The sequence below is a fragment of the Bos grunniens genome, chromosome 13 (assembly GCF_055505025.1).
Source record: "Bos grunniens cultivar Pamir isolate PY7600 chromosome 13, Bosgru_T2T1.0, whole genome shotgun sequence".
Classification (NCBI taxonomy): Eukaryota; Metazoa; Chordata; class Mammalia; order Artiodactyla; family Bovidae; genus Bos; species Bos grunniens.
Window position 1 is genome coordinate 5018646 of NC_141177.1, and position 14016 is coordinate 5032661.

The window sequence follows — 14016 nt, forward strand, 5'->3', positions numbered from 1 at the left end:
AGCAGGCTGTGACGCTATTCCAACCTGGAAGTGAGATTGGGGGAAGAGTCTCTTTCTCATAGGACCTCAGTTCCTCCCTCTGTGAAATGGGCAGGTCTGATTGCAGATGTATTATAGACACTCTTGCAGGGGTGCCAGGGTCAGGCAATTCTATGGAGATGTCTCAGGGAGGGATGGGGGCGGGGATGGGGGCCTTGGGGGTGATGGGAGGGGTTGCCTAGAGGGGGCTGAGTCAGAGGGCACTCTCAGAGCTGAGACCAAGAGAAGAACACCCCAGCAGGCAGTGCCATAGGAAGGCAGCAACCCCTGTCATCAGGGAGCCCATGCACACCCTTGGAGGAGAGCAAGGTCCCTGCCTATCTTGATCTGACCCCGGGCCCATCCCTGGGACTTGGGGTCAAGGCTCTTAACACAGCCTCCTGCCTGGAACCCAGAAACCCCAAGCCCCTCCTCTGGGCTCTCTGAGACCTGACCTCTGCTCACCTCCCCTCTCATCCTCCTTGCTCTTGCCAGTCCAGAGTCTGGTGAGTTTCTCAAACAGGCACTTCTCTTCCTGAGTCTCCAGGCCTGGGCACAAGCTATTCCCCCAACCTGGACTCTGGTCTCCCTCCTCTCCAGATCTCCCCAAGATCACGCTTCCTTCTGGTTCAAACGTCAGCTCAAAATCACCCCTGTGGAAAGCTCCTGCTGGTTCCCAGGTGATCGTGGGCCCTCCTGGAGCCCCGCCCATCTCCTCAGGGGGCCCACAGCCACCTGTGAGCTGTGTCTGCTTGTCTGCTCAGTCTGTCTGTCCTTCTCCTGAGGGTGGGGTCAGTCCTGTTACTATAGCCCATTCATTGAAGGAATAAATGGGCGAGTGAGTGAAAGAACAGATGAAGCTCTGCCAAGGATCTGGTATGTTTCCCAGGCTCAGGGGGTCTGCGCCCTCTCAGAAGGATGTCACAGCAAGTCAGATGCATCCTCAACCTCAGCCCTCCTGTATCACCCTGCTGCACTGATAAAAAAAAAAAAACCCAACACTCCAGCCAGGGCCTCCCAGTGTCGCTCTGCATCTAGCCCCGTTGACCTCTGTGACCCCACCTCCTCCCCAGCGGGCCCCCAGCCCCATCCCATCTCAGCCGCGCTGGCCTCCTTCCTGTTTCTTCAGCAACCAGGCCCGTTCCTACTTCCAAGCAAGCACTTTCTGTTCCCGGGATGCTCAGCCCCAGTCCGTCTTCTCATTTAGGCCTCAACTGTGTCACTCCAGTCTTCTTGCCCGGGAAATCCCATGGACAGAGGAGCCTGGTGGGCTACAGGCCTCGGGGTCGCAAAAGAGTCGGACATGACTTAGCGACTAGACTACACCAGCGTCACCTCAGGAGGCCTTCCCTACACAGCTTCCCGCAGGCCACCCTGTTTGCTCCCTTCCCAGCATGTATCATTATCTGAAATGATTTTGTTCATTTTCAAGTACTTGATCCACTTTTATCAGAGCTCATGGCCGTGCAGAATAAAGTTTTCTCCTGCTTTCCCTGTAGCTGGGTGCAGCCATACAACCAAGCTCTGACTCCCGGGCTGTGACTGGGAGTATGTGCAGCAGTTTCTGGAAACTTTCCTAGAGATTCAGCTATTGTTTGCCCTCTACTCACTGTCTTTCCTTCTCCACCCTGCCACCTGGAAGGCAGAGGAGAAGGCTGGTGCTGTGGCCTCTGTGTTGGGGCATGAACAGGAAGCCCACACCCTGGGGGTGGCAGAGTGGTGAACGGGACAGAGGGTGGGACACTGAGGGCCCCGTGGAATCTTCACACCCACCCCGAACTGCCTACATCTGGACGTTGTGCGTAGGAGAGGAAAATAAGCTCCCCTTGTTATTGCTGATGTTTTCAGATTAAGCTTCGTATATTTTATTATGAGTACATGTGTTTGGCCAAGGCAGTATAGTCTAATGAAAAATGTCAGAGTATAGGCTGGGTCTTTTTATTTTAACATGTGCTCCATAGGGCTTTGTCTAGAATTTTAGCGGGAGTATTGGAAGAGCCCTGGGTCAGAGAAAGGAGGCCACTTTCCTGAGGCCACACAGCAGGGAAGGGGCAGAGCTGAAGTGTGACCCCAGGGCCCCAGGCCCTAACCCCTGACTCTCTTTCTCAGAAGCTCCCGGCTTGAGGTGTTGCTGGACTTCCCCCAGGACCGTGGGCGGAGTGGTCTATACTTACCCTGCCTTTTAGGCCATTAGGCTAGGAGGCCCTTCCTTATTTCTCAGGGGCCCAGAACATGCTGGGACTGAGAGAGAAGACCCTGAGTGTGGGGTGCAGTGGGGATTAAATCCTGGCCCTACTGCTGGCAAGCTGTGCATGTCCAGGAAGAGCCCAGTCTCGCTGAGCTTCAGTTTTATGACAGGTAACCTCCCTGGGCATGATGAGTGCCCTGCAGAATTCCTCAGGTGCCGCATTTAGAATTCTGGGGACTGCCCTGGTGTCCAGTGGCTAGGACTCCACGCTACCAATGCAGGGGGACTGGGTTCCATCCCTGGCCAGGGAACTAGGTCCAACATGCGTAACTAAGAAAGAGTTTGCAAGCCACAACTAAAGATCCCGCATGCTGCAACAAAGGCTGAGCATCCCCCATGCTACAAGTAAGACCTGGCATAGCCAACCGAACAAATACTTTAAAAAGTAGAATGTCTGGCGTTCATGAAGGATGGAGTACTACATCCCACAGTGTGGAAACTTCTCAAGCACAGGTTGTATCATTGGTATTAAAAGGAGGTGGGCAACTTAATGCAAACTTTGGAATCAGTTTGGGTTCAAATCCTGGTCCCACACTGAACCACTGTGTGACCCTGAGCTAGTCATTCCCTTGTTCTGACTTTTCTTTGTGTCCTTGTCGGAAAACATGGATTCATTCATTCATTCAACACACATGTGCTGAGCACCCCTCAGGCGGGCCAACGCTGGGTGCTGAGATTCAGTGCTAGACAAGTCAGACCAAGTCCTCCTTGTGGAGCTGATATTGAGCAGGGAAGGGAGTCAGACAGCAAAGAAACAGACGCACATGTAGCATGACCACAAGACACATGAGGCGAGCCAAAGCAGGGGGAGAAAGAGATGGAGGGAGGGGTTCTCTAAGACAAGGTGGTCAGGGAGGCCTCCCTGAAGATGTGGCAGAGACCTGAGTGTGTGAGATGTGAGGTTCTAGGGTAGCTGAGCCTGGTCTCCCTCATCACCCTGTAACTATTCCTGGGCCTCCCCCGGCTGAATTCTTCCCCAGAGCAGGAACTGTGTGGTGGCCAACTCTGTGTCCTGGGCACTAGCCCAGAGACGACTGGGTGAGCCAGAAACACTGGGTCCCAGCCGCACCCCCCCAACCCCCCCGCCATGCTGCATCCAGCCCATCAGCAAGGCTGCCTGTCTGGCTTCCTAAAGTCCTCTTGAATCCATCCACTTCTCTCTGCCCACCCTCATCTCCTGCCTGGACTACTGCAGTAGCCCCCAGCCTTGGTCCCCCAGCTCCCACTTCACTCTCCCCACGTCACTGCCCACCCCACTCTCCCCACCTCTGTCTTCCCCATGGCATCTGCATCAGTTTCCCACGGCTGCTGTAGCAAATGATCACAAATTTTGTGGCTTAAGAGCACAAATTTATTTACTTAGAGTTCTGGAGGTCAGAAGTCTGAAATCAGTCTCTGGACTGAAGTCGAGATGCTGGCAGGGCTGGCTCCTGCCGGAGGCTCTGGGGAGAGGCTGTTTCCTTGTCTTCTCCAACTTCCAGTGGTGACTTGCATCCCTTGGCTTGTGGCCCCTTCTTCCCTCTTCAATGTGCCTCCTTTCAATCTGGTTCTGTCATTCTCTCTGCCTTCTCCTCTTCTGTGGTCAAACCTCCTTCAGCCTCCATCTTATAAGGACTCCCGTGATTCCGTTGGGCCCACTCAGATCATCCAGGATCATCTTCCCAGCTCAAGATCTTTAGCTAAATCATAGCTGCATAATTCCTTATGCCATACAAAGTGACGTTCAAAGGTCTGGGGGATTAAGAGGAGGATATTTGGGAAAGGGAGCATCATTCATCCAAAGGGATCTTGTTAGAACCTAAGTTAAGTCTTGCGCCTTTTCTGCTTAAAATCACCCTATAAACCCCAGCTCCCTCAGAGCGCGTGCAAAGCCCTTACAGTGGCCACAGAGTCCTACACAGCTGTGTGCTGGTTACTTCTCTAAGCTCCTCTCCAGCCCTGCTTGCTGGGCCTCAACACTCCACGCATGCGCCTGCCTCAGGGCCTTTGCACATGCTGTTCCCTCGGCCTGGAGCCTTCCGCCCTGCCTCTTCCCAAGGCTATTGCTTGGTATCCTTCAGGTCCCACTTCCTCAGAAAGGCCCCCTTGGACTCTGCCCTCCCTGTGACAGCCCTTCCCTCTCCCCACAGTCTGAACACAGTCTGAAGCTGTCTTTACTGTTTGTTTTCCTGTTGATTATCCACCATCCCCACAAGACTGCTATCTCTTAAAGACCCAGTAGGGCCGGTCTGTCTGGTTCTCTGCTGTATCTCCTGCACCAGAGACAGGGCCTGGCACCTAGCAGTGCTCAGGAAACCTTTGCTCCACGAATCCCTGTGAGGCCAGTTCCCAACAGCCCCCTCTGCTGTTGTGAATAAAATACAATCACATTTAAAGACATTCTGACTGTCCCGGTGACTTTTTGGCTTGATCTCTTTCTTCAGTCAGTGATTAAAACCCCGTCTTCACATGTGAAAAAACAGTGAGGCCTTGTTTATATTAGGCACGCAAGGGCTTCAAAGGGCCTGAAATAGAGGTTAGTTGAGGTCTCCTAAGGGCAGACGCCATCAGAAGTGGCCTTGGGTCTCGTGAGGGAAGAGCAGGGTCATGGGGTGGGAGCCCCGGCAGTGGGGCTCTCTGTCTGTGCCTCGGATTCCACGTCCGCGACTGGAGATTGTAACAGGGTTACTGCAGAGTTCTCACCTGTTCCACTAACAGCAGGGTTCTCACCTGTTCCACTTACAGCAGGGTTCTCAGCCTCCATGCTACTGACCTTGGGGGCTGGATCTTCCCTGGTGGCTCAGTCAGTAAAGAATCTGCCTGCAATGTGGGAGACACAGGTTCCATCCCTGGATCGGGAAGATCCCCTGGAGGAGGGCATGGCAACCCACTCCAGTATTCTGGCCTGCAGAATTCCATGGACAGAGGAGCCTGGAGGGCTACAGTCCATGGGTTCGTGAAGAGTTGGACACAACTGAGCAACTCTTATTAACTCATGTTCTCTGCTGTGGGGGCTGCCCTTTGCGGGGTGGGATGCTGAAAGGCCTCACTGACCTCCATCCCTGAGATGCCAGGAGCATGTCCCCAGTTGTGAGAATGCCAAATGACCCCTGATGTAGCCTAAAGCCTCCTGAGGGGAAAAAAATCGTGCTGGGCTAAGAACTGCCACCTCAGTTGAAAGAGACGATGTAGGTAAGGCATCTGGCTCAAGTAGCCTGGCACTCAGCAGCTGCTCAGGAAATGGGGGCTGCTATCTGCTCAATAGGGTGGCCGGGCTGGACACATGGCTCTGCCACTTAACAAGTTACCAGGTGGCCCTGAGAGAGTGACTCTAGCTTCCTGAGCCTCAGTTTCTTCATCTGGAAAATGGAACAATAATATGGCTCACTCTCTTGGGACTGTCAGGGGGCCTAGGGACCGTGCCCCATACCCGGTAGCTGCTTTAGCTTACTAACTCTGAGGATGAAGATGAAGGTGATGGCAGCTCCTGGGAGCAGTGGGGGCGAGAGAAAGGGCACTTTGCAAGTACAGCCTGGGGTCTCGAGACTGAGTGTGCCCCTGCATGAATGGGGACACGCAGTCACCCCTGCGCACCCCTGGGAGGGCAGCTGGCTCAGACCCTCGGCCCTGCTGGGGCGTTTAATAATTAAGCTGGATAAGGGATGACAGGGCTGGAAGGCCGGCAGCGAGCGGGCCCTGGCCTTGTTCGGCTTTGGTGACGTGACGGCCCTGGGATCATGGCCTTCTCAAGCCCATAAACAGGGGGCTGGGCCCTGAGGCAGGCAAGGCCGGGCCAAGGTCTGTGACAGTGGCCTTGTGTTCGTGTAGCGCCGGGGGTGGGCGGGGGGACGCCTGGCAGCAGTGGGGCCAGGGGCACTCTGGAGCAGGGGCTCTTTTCCGTGGGGTCAGCTCTCCCCTCTCCCCTTGCTTGCACCCTCTTTCTCTCTTGCCTTGCCCACCCCCTCTAGTTGTCACCTCCAGTGTCTCTGGCTCTCATCACCTGCCGAGTGCTGCCAGAAGGTTCCCTGCAGCTGGACTCCCACCATCCCTATTGTGGAGGGGGGACCCTGCTCCCTCCCCAAATGAATAAGGCCTGTGACTGCGGGCCCCAGCCCCCAGGTCAGGAATCAGAGGCCCAGGAGTGCTGAGTCACCAGCCCCCAGGGCAAAGCCACGTCCCACCCAGGTCTGGGGTCTCCCAAGCTTGCACTTAAACCTCACACCCCTCTGATCTCTGCTGTCTGTCTGTCTGTCCCCCTCACCTGCCCGCAGCTTTCTCTAAACCACTTTCTATTGCTGTTTTTCTGCATCTCTGGGTCTCTCAATTTCCACCTCAATTTCCCCTTTCATGTCCTGGGTCTTCCTCCCCCGCCCTCGGGGTCCCTTCCTTCTGGTTCTGTGTTCCTCTTCTCCGCCTCCGAGTCTCTGCGTCTTGAACTCTGTCTGTTTCTGCCTTTCCTGTTCGCTCCCCCCTTGCCTGTCTCCCCTGACCGCCCCGCCTCCGGCCCGTCTCCCTGCAGCCAGCCCTTGTCCCCACGCCAGCACATTATGTCCCTGGTCAGAGCCTGACGTCAGGCGGGGCCTGGCGGGCGGCCACGGCCGCTGCCGGGCAGGCAGAGGGAGCCGCGCTTTCCGGTCCCCAGCGCCCGCCCGGCCCTTCAGCCTGGGGCTCCGAGTCTCCCCGCCTGGCCTCCGCTGGCCAGAGTGAATGGTGGTGCTTGGCAGCCACCTGGTCCGGGCGCCGGGGACTGCAGTTCACGCGCCTCTTTCTCCCCTTCAGCCTAGCCCCCGGGCTGTAAGAGACAGCTCCTGGGCCTGCCTGGTCCCCAAGGGGAGATGCTGCAGCCTGGGACAAGACCCAGGGCTCAGTGCTTACTGTGTGACCTCGGGCGAGTCACCCAGCCTCTCTGAGCCTCATCTTTCCCCTCATCTGCAGGGAGGGTCAACTCTAACAGGGGGCTTACAGCCTGGGAAGCGCTCAGCTCACTGCAGGAACGGGGTGTCACCACAGGGCGCCCTCCAGCAGTCTTCAACAGGGGAAGCCTCGGAGAGGGATGGGGGTCTGGATGACGCAGGATTGGGGGACACAGCTGGTCTTCAGAGGGCAGGGACCTGCATGGAGTGGGCGGGGGGATGGCCAGGCACCATGAAGGAACACCCCACCCAAAGTACAAACAGTGCCCCTGCCGGGAAATCCTGCCTAAGCCCAGTTGGTCTCAGGCCCCATCAGAGCCTGAAGAAGTGGTTTAAAAAATGTCATATTTCTTGTTTGGTTTGTTTGGTTTTCTCCCCCTCTGATTTTCAAAAGCAATGCCAATTTCCGTGAAGGACATCTTGAAGGGCACCTGAGCATCCTGGTTTAAAACAGACTTTGGGGGGTTAGACCAACCTGGGTTCAATCCAGCTGTGTGACTTCTGGCCAGGGGCTTCATCAGCTGAGCCTCAGTTTCCGCATCTGTCAAATGGGAACAATGAACAAGACACATTAGAGAGTTACTGTGAAAAGCAGGCAAAACAATGCCTTTCAAAGCACAGAGGTCTGTTTTCTTGTCTTTTTTATTCTTCTAATTTTAAATATAGGAGTTACGGAGAAGTACGGAGATGAAAACAAGAAGGCCCCCCTCCAGAGATAAACAACACACAGATTTTTTGTGGAAATTTGGCTTAGTTAATTTATTTGTCCTGAGTTCCTTCTCTGGCCTGCTTTTTCATTTTTCACAAAAATAAAACCTGATTTGAAGTTTCATTTGAAAATATCTTTGCTTATTTTTATTATTGTTGTTTGTTTTTTCATCCGTGCATACTCAATCAGTTTAAGGGGCCTCCAGTGAGCTATGAGGTTGTCTCTCCCACCCCAGCCTCTGGCTCTGCTTCCTGGAAGCCAGCACAGTTAGCAGATTCTCACATGTCCTTCCTTCCTTTCCTGGGGTTAAATCATCTTTGGACACATGACTTCCAATTCCTCTATTCATTTTAGTTTTGTTTGTGTTTTTCAACTCACTTAATTATAAAGTATGACATTGCTTAAAAAAATCAGAACGCACAAAGAGAAGAAAGGGGAAGATAAGAAAAGTGGAATCTCCTGAAACCTTACTTCCCCTTCCACAGTTTGGAGTACATCCTTTTAGGCTTTTTCCACCACCTGACGTCTCTGCACATTCTTGCCTTCCCAGGTATCTTTTTTTCTTTAGCTCTGATCAAAGCTTGTGATGATATATTTGTATTTGATGATTAGATATTCTGATCATTATCTGCCTTCTCCACTGTGCAGAAAGTTCCAGGAAGCAGGGAGGGTCACGTCTGCGGCCCCCACAGCCAGCAGGGTGCCAGCGCACAGTAGGCCTGCACTGAATATTTTCCGAATGAAGGAAGGAATGGGTGACTTCTCTAAGGGGTTACATAATGTATTATCCTACCCTGTGACCTATTTCTTCCCACTTAGCATATCGGGTACATCTTTCCACGTCTCTAGCTAGGCAGCAAATCTCCATTTTTCATGTCTGCACGGAGGCACCACAATAAACAGCTTTTTGATGCTGACCAGAGACTTCTGCCCCGAACTGGGAAATTCTTTTTCAAACACAGATCCCTTAACGAATTCCATATGAGCCACCCGTGCCCCAGCCCTTCGGCCGTTTACTTTCAGCCTGACACTTCATGGGTTTCACGGGCCCATTGTTTTTTGGGACAAATCAAGATTTATTGTCTCTCCCTGACATGTTTTTCCAGAGAAGCTTAAGAGTGAAAAACTCATCCCACTCCCATCCCACTGTTTCCGCCAGTTGCCAGTGAAGTGTTCCGTACATGTGCTGAAGTTGGGAAACTGGGTATAACCCTTCCCTTCCTGGCTGCCTCCGTGCATACAGCACATGTCAAGCCCGTTCCTACCCCAGGGCCCTTGCACCGGCTGTTTCCTCTGCCAGGAATACGCTTCTCCTGGCTTGCTTACTTCAGATCTCTGCTCAAATGTCTTCTTCTAAGACAGGACTTCACAACCTTTTTTTTTTTTTTTAAATTAGCCTCTCTAAGTTACTTATCCAGTGTTATCTTTCTTCCTAAAGCTTCCTTTCTTAAGTTTTACCTGGTGGCTCAATAGTAAAGAATCCGCCTGCAATGTAGGAGAACTGGGTTTGATCTCCAGGTGGGAAAGATCCCCTGGAGAAGGAAATGGCAACCCACTGCAGTATTCTTGCCTGGAAAATCCCACGGACAGAGGAGCCTGGCAGGCTACAGTCCATGGGGTCGTAAAGGACTGAACAATGAATATCATGTCACATTATGTTTCGTTACACTCATATTTTGGATCACATTCATATTTAGTGTCCATGCCCACCGACTGTGCTTGTTATCTTTCCTACAGTAGCCCCAGCACCTAAAACAGAGCCTGGAGTATTGTTGTTGCTCAGTCGCTCAGTCGTGTCTGACTCTGTGAACCCAGGGACTGCAGCTTGCCAGGCTCCCCTGTCCTTCACTGTCTCCCTGAGTTTGCACAAATTCATGTCCATTGAGTCAGTAGTACAATCTAGCCATCTCATCCTCTGTCCCTCCTTCTCCTCCTGCCCTCAGTCTTTCCCACCATCAGGGTCTTTTCCAATGAGTCAGCTCTCTGCATCAGGTGGCCAAAGTTTTGGAGCTTTAGCATCGGTCCTTCTAATGACTTATTCAGGGTTGATTTCCTTTGGAATTGACTGGTTTGATCTCCTTGCAGTCCAAGGGACTCCGAAGAATCTTCTCCAGCACCACCAGTTAGAAAGTATCAATTTTTCAGTGTTCAACCTTCTTTATGGAGCATTGTAGGTGTTCAATATTGGTTGAATCAAGAAATGCTAATTCCAAGATTCCAAGCTTCCTTCCAAGGCTGAGAACTGACTGTCATTATTCATTCATTCAAGATTTATCTGTTGTGCCAGATAAATCTCTGTGTGCCAGAGCCTGCCTGGGTGCTGGGAGGACTACAGTGGGTAAGGCAAACAGGCCCTGCCCTTAAGGGGTGTGGTCAGTGGTCAGAGAGACACAACCACAGCTGGAGGAGGACATCCAGGTTGACTTGCTGGCCTCGGGTGGTGGAAAGAGAAAGGGGCCTGTGACCTGACAGATGCAGATTGCCGGCTCTCACTCAGCTTTTGCAGAGCTGAGTTAACTGTGAGGCTGACACAACCAGGAATGATATCCTTGTTCCCTTTATTGCCTGCTGTTCCTGCATCATAAGTGGAGAAGAAATGAAAAAGTGTTGCCAGAAACCTCTCTGCATTCCTCCCACAGGCCCAGCTGGGTCTTTGCTTGTGGAACTAAGCTCTGCCCTACTTTCTGGCTGCCCTGCACGTTGCATCCTCCACGTCAGGGACGTTCCTACCCTAGTGGCCACAGCTCCCCGACAGAGATGCCGGAAGATGCACATTCCCAGCCTCGCTTGGCTTGGTGCAGGCCTGAGACCTGGGGCTCTACCAGTCAGACACGCCTGCTAGAGATGTGTAATCAGAGAAGGGCAGGACAAGAGGTGTGGAGGAGAATGGACCTGGCCCTCAAGGATGCATTGGGAGGGGTCCCAGGAGAGCAAGCAGGCTCCCTTCTGGACAGCCCTGCCAGAAGACCTGGGCCTCGTTTCTGGCTGAATAGCCCTCAGTCCTAACTCTGTGCCCACCCCGGGATGACAAGTACTAACAGGTATTAAGAATGTTCATTGGAAGGACTGATGCTGAAGCTGAAGCTCCAATACTTTGGCCACCTGATGTAAAGAGCCAACTCATTGGAAAAGACCCTGATGCTGGGAAAGATAGAAGGCAGGAGGAGAAGGGGGCAGCAGAAGATGAGACAGTTGGATAGCATCACAACTCAGTGGACATGAATTTGAGCAAACTCCGGGAGATAGTGGAAGACACAGCAGTCTGGTGTGCTGCAGTCCATAGGGTCACGGAGTTAGACATGACTTAGCAACTAAACAACAAGAACAAGATTATTCATGTTCTTTGACTCCTAAATCCCTCTTCTGGAATTCTAATCTGAGGAGATAATCACAAATAGTGAAAGATGCACCAAGATATTTGCAGTAGAATTATGTAGAGTCGTGAGGAATCAGAAACTACCTAAACACCCTGTGACCAGGGAACGGGTTTAGTTAATCAGGCAATGATCCTGAAAAGAAGCCAAGAACTGATTGCTCCAGTGAAATATTAGTGGGACGCTCAGGGTTAAATGTTAGTGGGGCGCTCAGGGTTATGTACATCCTTGAGTGGCCAAAGAAAACCAGAAAACAGGTGAAAGAAAAGCTTGTTTTTCTCTCTTACACAAAAGAAGTGTGGAGATTTAGTCCAGGGCTGGTGGGGTGGCTTCATACATTCGTCAGGGATTCTTTCTTCTAGGCTTCTACCGTGGCCCAAGATAGCCACTCAGTTCTAGCCACAACTCTGCATTCCAGCCAGTGAGGAGGCTGGGAAAAAGCACAGGCACTCTCTCCGTAAGGACTTGGACATTATACCCCATGAACTTGTCACGTGGACACACTTAGCTGCAAGAGAGACTGGGGAGAGACTTGCCTGGTGGTCCAGTGGTTTAGACTCCAAGCTTCTGATGCAGAAGGCACAGGTTTGATCCCTGATTGGGGGACTAATGTCCCACATGCCACATGGTATAGCCAAAAAAAAAAAAAAAAGGCTGAGGAATGTAGTTTTTTTTCTGGGTGGTCACTTGCCCAGCTAAAATTTGAGATTTTTATTACTAAAGAAGAGGGAGAGATCAGAGAATTGGAGGGAAGCATGGGTCTTTGCCACAATAACAACAATTAAAATAACATCCAAGAGGATTCTGTGATAACATTTAAAAATTGTACAGTTTAGGAAAAGCAAGATTTGAAGGTGTGTGTAGAGTGTGATTGCAACTGCAAAACAAAATTTCTAAACAGAGGAAGCCACTCGGAGGACAAAACTGTTGGAAAGTTAGCCTTTATGGGGGGTCCTATCAGAGATGTCGTGTTTTCTTTTCTCTCTGTATTTTCCAAATGTCAGTAATTGAGGAGACCTAAGTTCTTGAGAGAATCTCTGTGCAGATTATAGAATCTACTTGAGCTATAGTTCATGTCATGCAAGTTTTTTCCTCGAATGTGTCAAGGTGGCCAGACAGGGAAAGAAGAAATGAAACGATCTCGAGTCACAGACAACATGATTGTAAATGGAGAGAAAGCCAAGGAACCCACAGAAAGTGGCTAGAAAAAGAGGGCCCTGGGACTTATCACAGGTTCAAGTCACAGCTGTGCTGAAATGCCAGCTCTGTGACCAGGGATAAACCAGCCGCCTCCCTGTGTCTGCATGAAGGAAGAAGAGCCTCCACCTCTGGGTGTGATGAGGGCCCAGAGGAAGCAGCTCCCGCAGAGCGCAGGCTGCAGGCCTTGGCGTGGAGCAGGCTCTCCACCAGATGCTCTCGGGCAATTCTGTCCTCCTAGGGGACATGCGGCAGTGTCGGGAGACCTTTACCACTGGAGCAGAGAAGAAGCTACCGGCATCTAGTGGACGAAGGCCAGGGATGCTGTTAGCATCCTGCAATGCACAGAGCAGATTCCCTCCGCAGGGACTGTGCTGTGTGCTGTGCTCAGTCGCCCAGTGGAGTCCGACTCTTTGCGACCCCATGGACGGCAGTCCACCTGGCCCCTCTGTCCATGGATTTCCCAGGCAAGAATACTGGAGTGGGTAGCCAGTCCCTTCTCCAAGGGTCTTCCCGATCCAAGGATTGAATCTGGGTCTCAGGCATTACAGGCAGCTTCTTACCATCTGAGCCACCAGGGAAGCCCCTAGAGAGACTATCCAGCCCCAGATGTCATTGGTTCTGAATTGAGAAGCGTTGCTCTCAGCACACCCCAGCTGTGACCACCGTGGGGCTTGTTTCCTGGCTTTTGCCGTCATGAACCGCGCAGTTGTGGTCAGCGGGGTCACACGCCAGTGGACATGTGTTCTGAGTGTAGAGTCGCTACAGCAGCCCTGCTCTGCCCTTTCCGAGCCTCCTGAATGCCCCCAAGACGTCTCCTTCCTCTTATCTTGGGCTCTACACTATGGGTTTGGAATGTGTCTGTGCCCAGGGGAGCTGAGAGAAGGGACAGGACGGCCGACAGCCCCCCACGCAGTGAGGAAACCTGTGGCCTCTGCAGGGCGGTTTCTGCCCTGAGCTTCCTACCCTGTGGCTCTGCTCCGCTCCTTGCCTCCACCCAAAACCCCCTGAGGCAGGCGCTGCCATCGCCTCCACTCCTCCATGTCAGAGAAGGGGAAACAGGCTGCGAGGCAGAACAGGAGACGGCAGCCGGCCCCAAAGGCGGCTCGCTGCCCCCAGACCTGGCTGGTCTGGCCCCCGGGTCCTTGTCCCGACTGCACGTCAGAACCACCTGGGGACTGAAAACCCCCGGGTCCCGCGTGGCCCCACTGACCCGATCAGGTCAGGCTTGGGTTTCGGAATCGAGCTGATCTTACCTGGATTCTTGGCTCCTTCACTTTCTGGCTATGTGACCTGAGGTCAGTGACTTCACCTCTCTGAGCCTCAGGTTTGTGCTCTGAAAAAAAGGGCAGTGTTAGCTGCCCGCTCGGAAGTTGACCACGAGGATTCAGCGAAATGCCCCATGTAGGCACGTGAGAGTGTGTGTGTGAGTGTGTGTGTGTGTGTGTGTGTGTGAGTGTGTGTGAGTGTGTGTGTTTAAGCTCTTTAATTAATTCTGTTGTGCCTGGCTAGTTACCTATCAATTCATGCATTATCCATCCAATCATCTATCCATCCATCCAGTCATCTATCCACTCA

The 14016-nt window shown here is 52.5% G+C and overlaps 1 long non-coding RNA gene across 2 annotated transcripts; it reads right to left on the reverse strand.

Annotated features, from left to right (window-relative positions):
* Positions 1-3594: 3594 nt before the first annotated feature.
* Positions 3595-6695, reverse strand: LOC147360000 (uncharacterized). Of its 2 annotated transcripts, none has more exons than XR_015138572.1 (3): positions 6507-6695; positions 4976-5065; positions 3595-3997 (listed from the first exon to the last, which is right to left on the reverse strand). It is a non-coding gene; the product is annotated as an uncharacterized LOC147360000 (long non-coding RNA). The 2 variants fall into 2 exon arrangements; XR_015138573.1 differs by having other exon boundaries at positions 4949-5065; positions 6507-6639.
* Positions 6696-14016: the final 7321 nt, after the last annotated feature.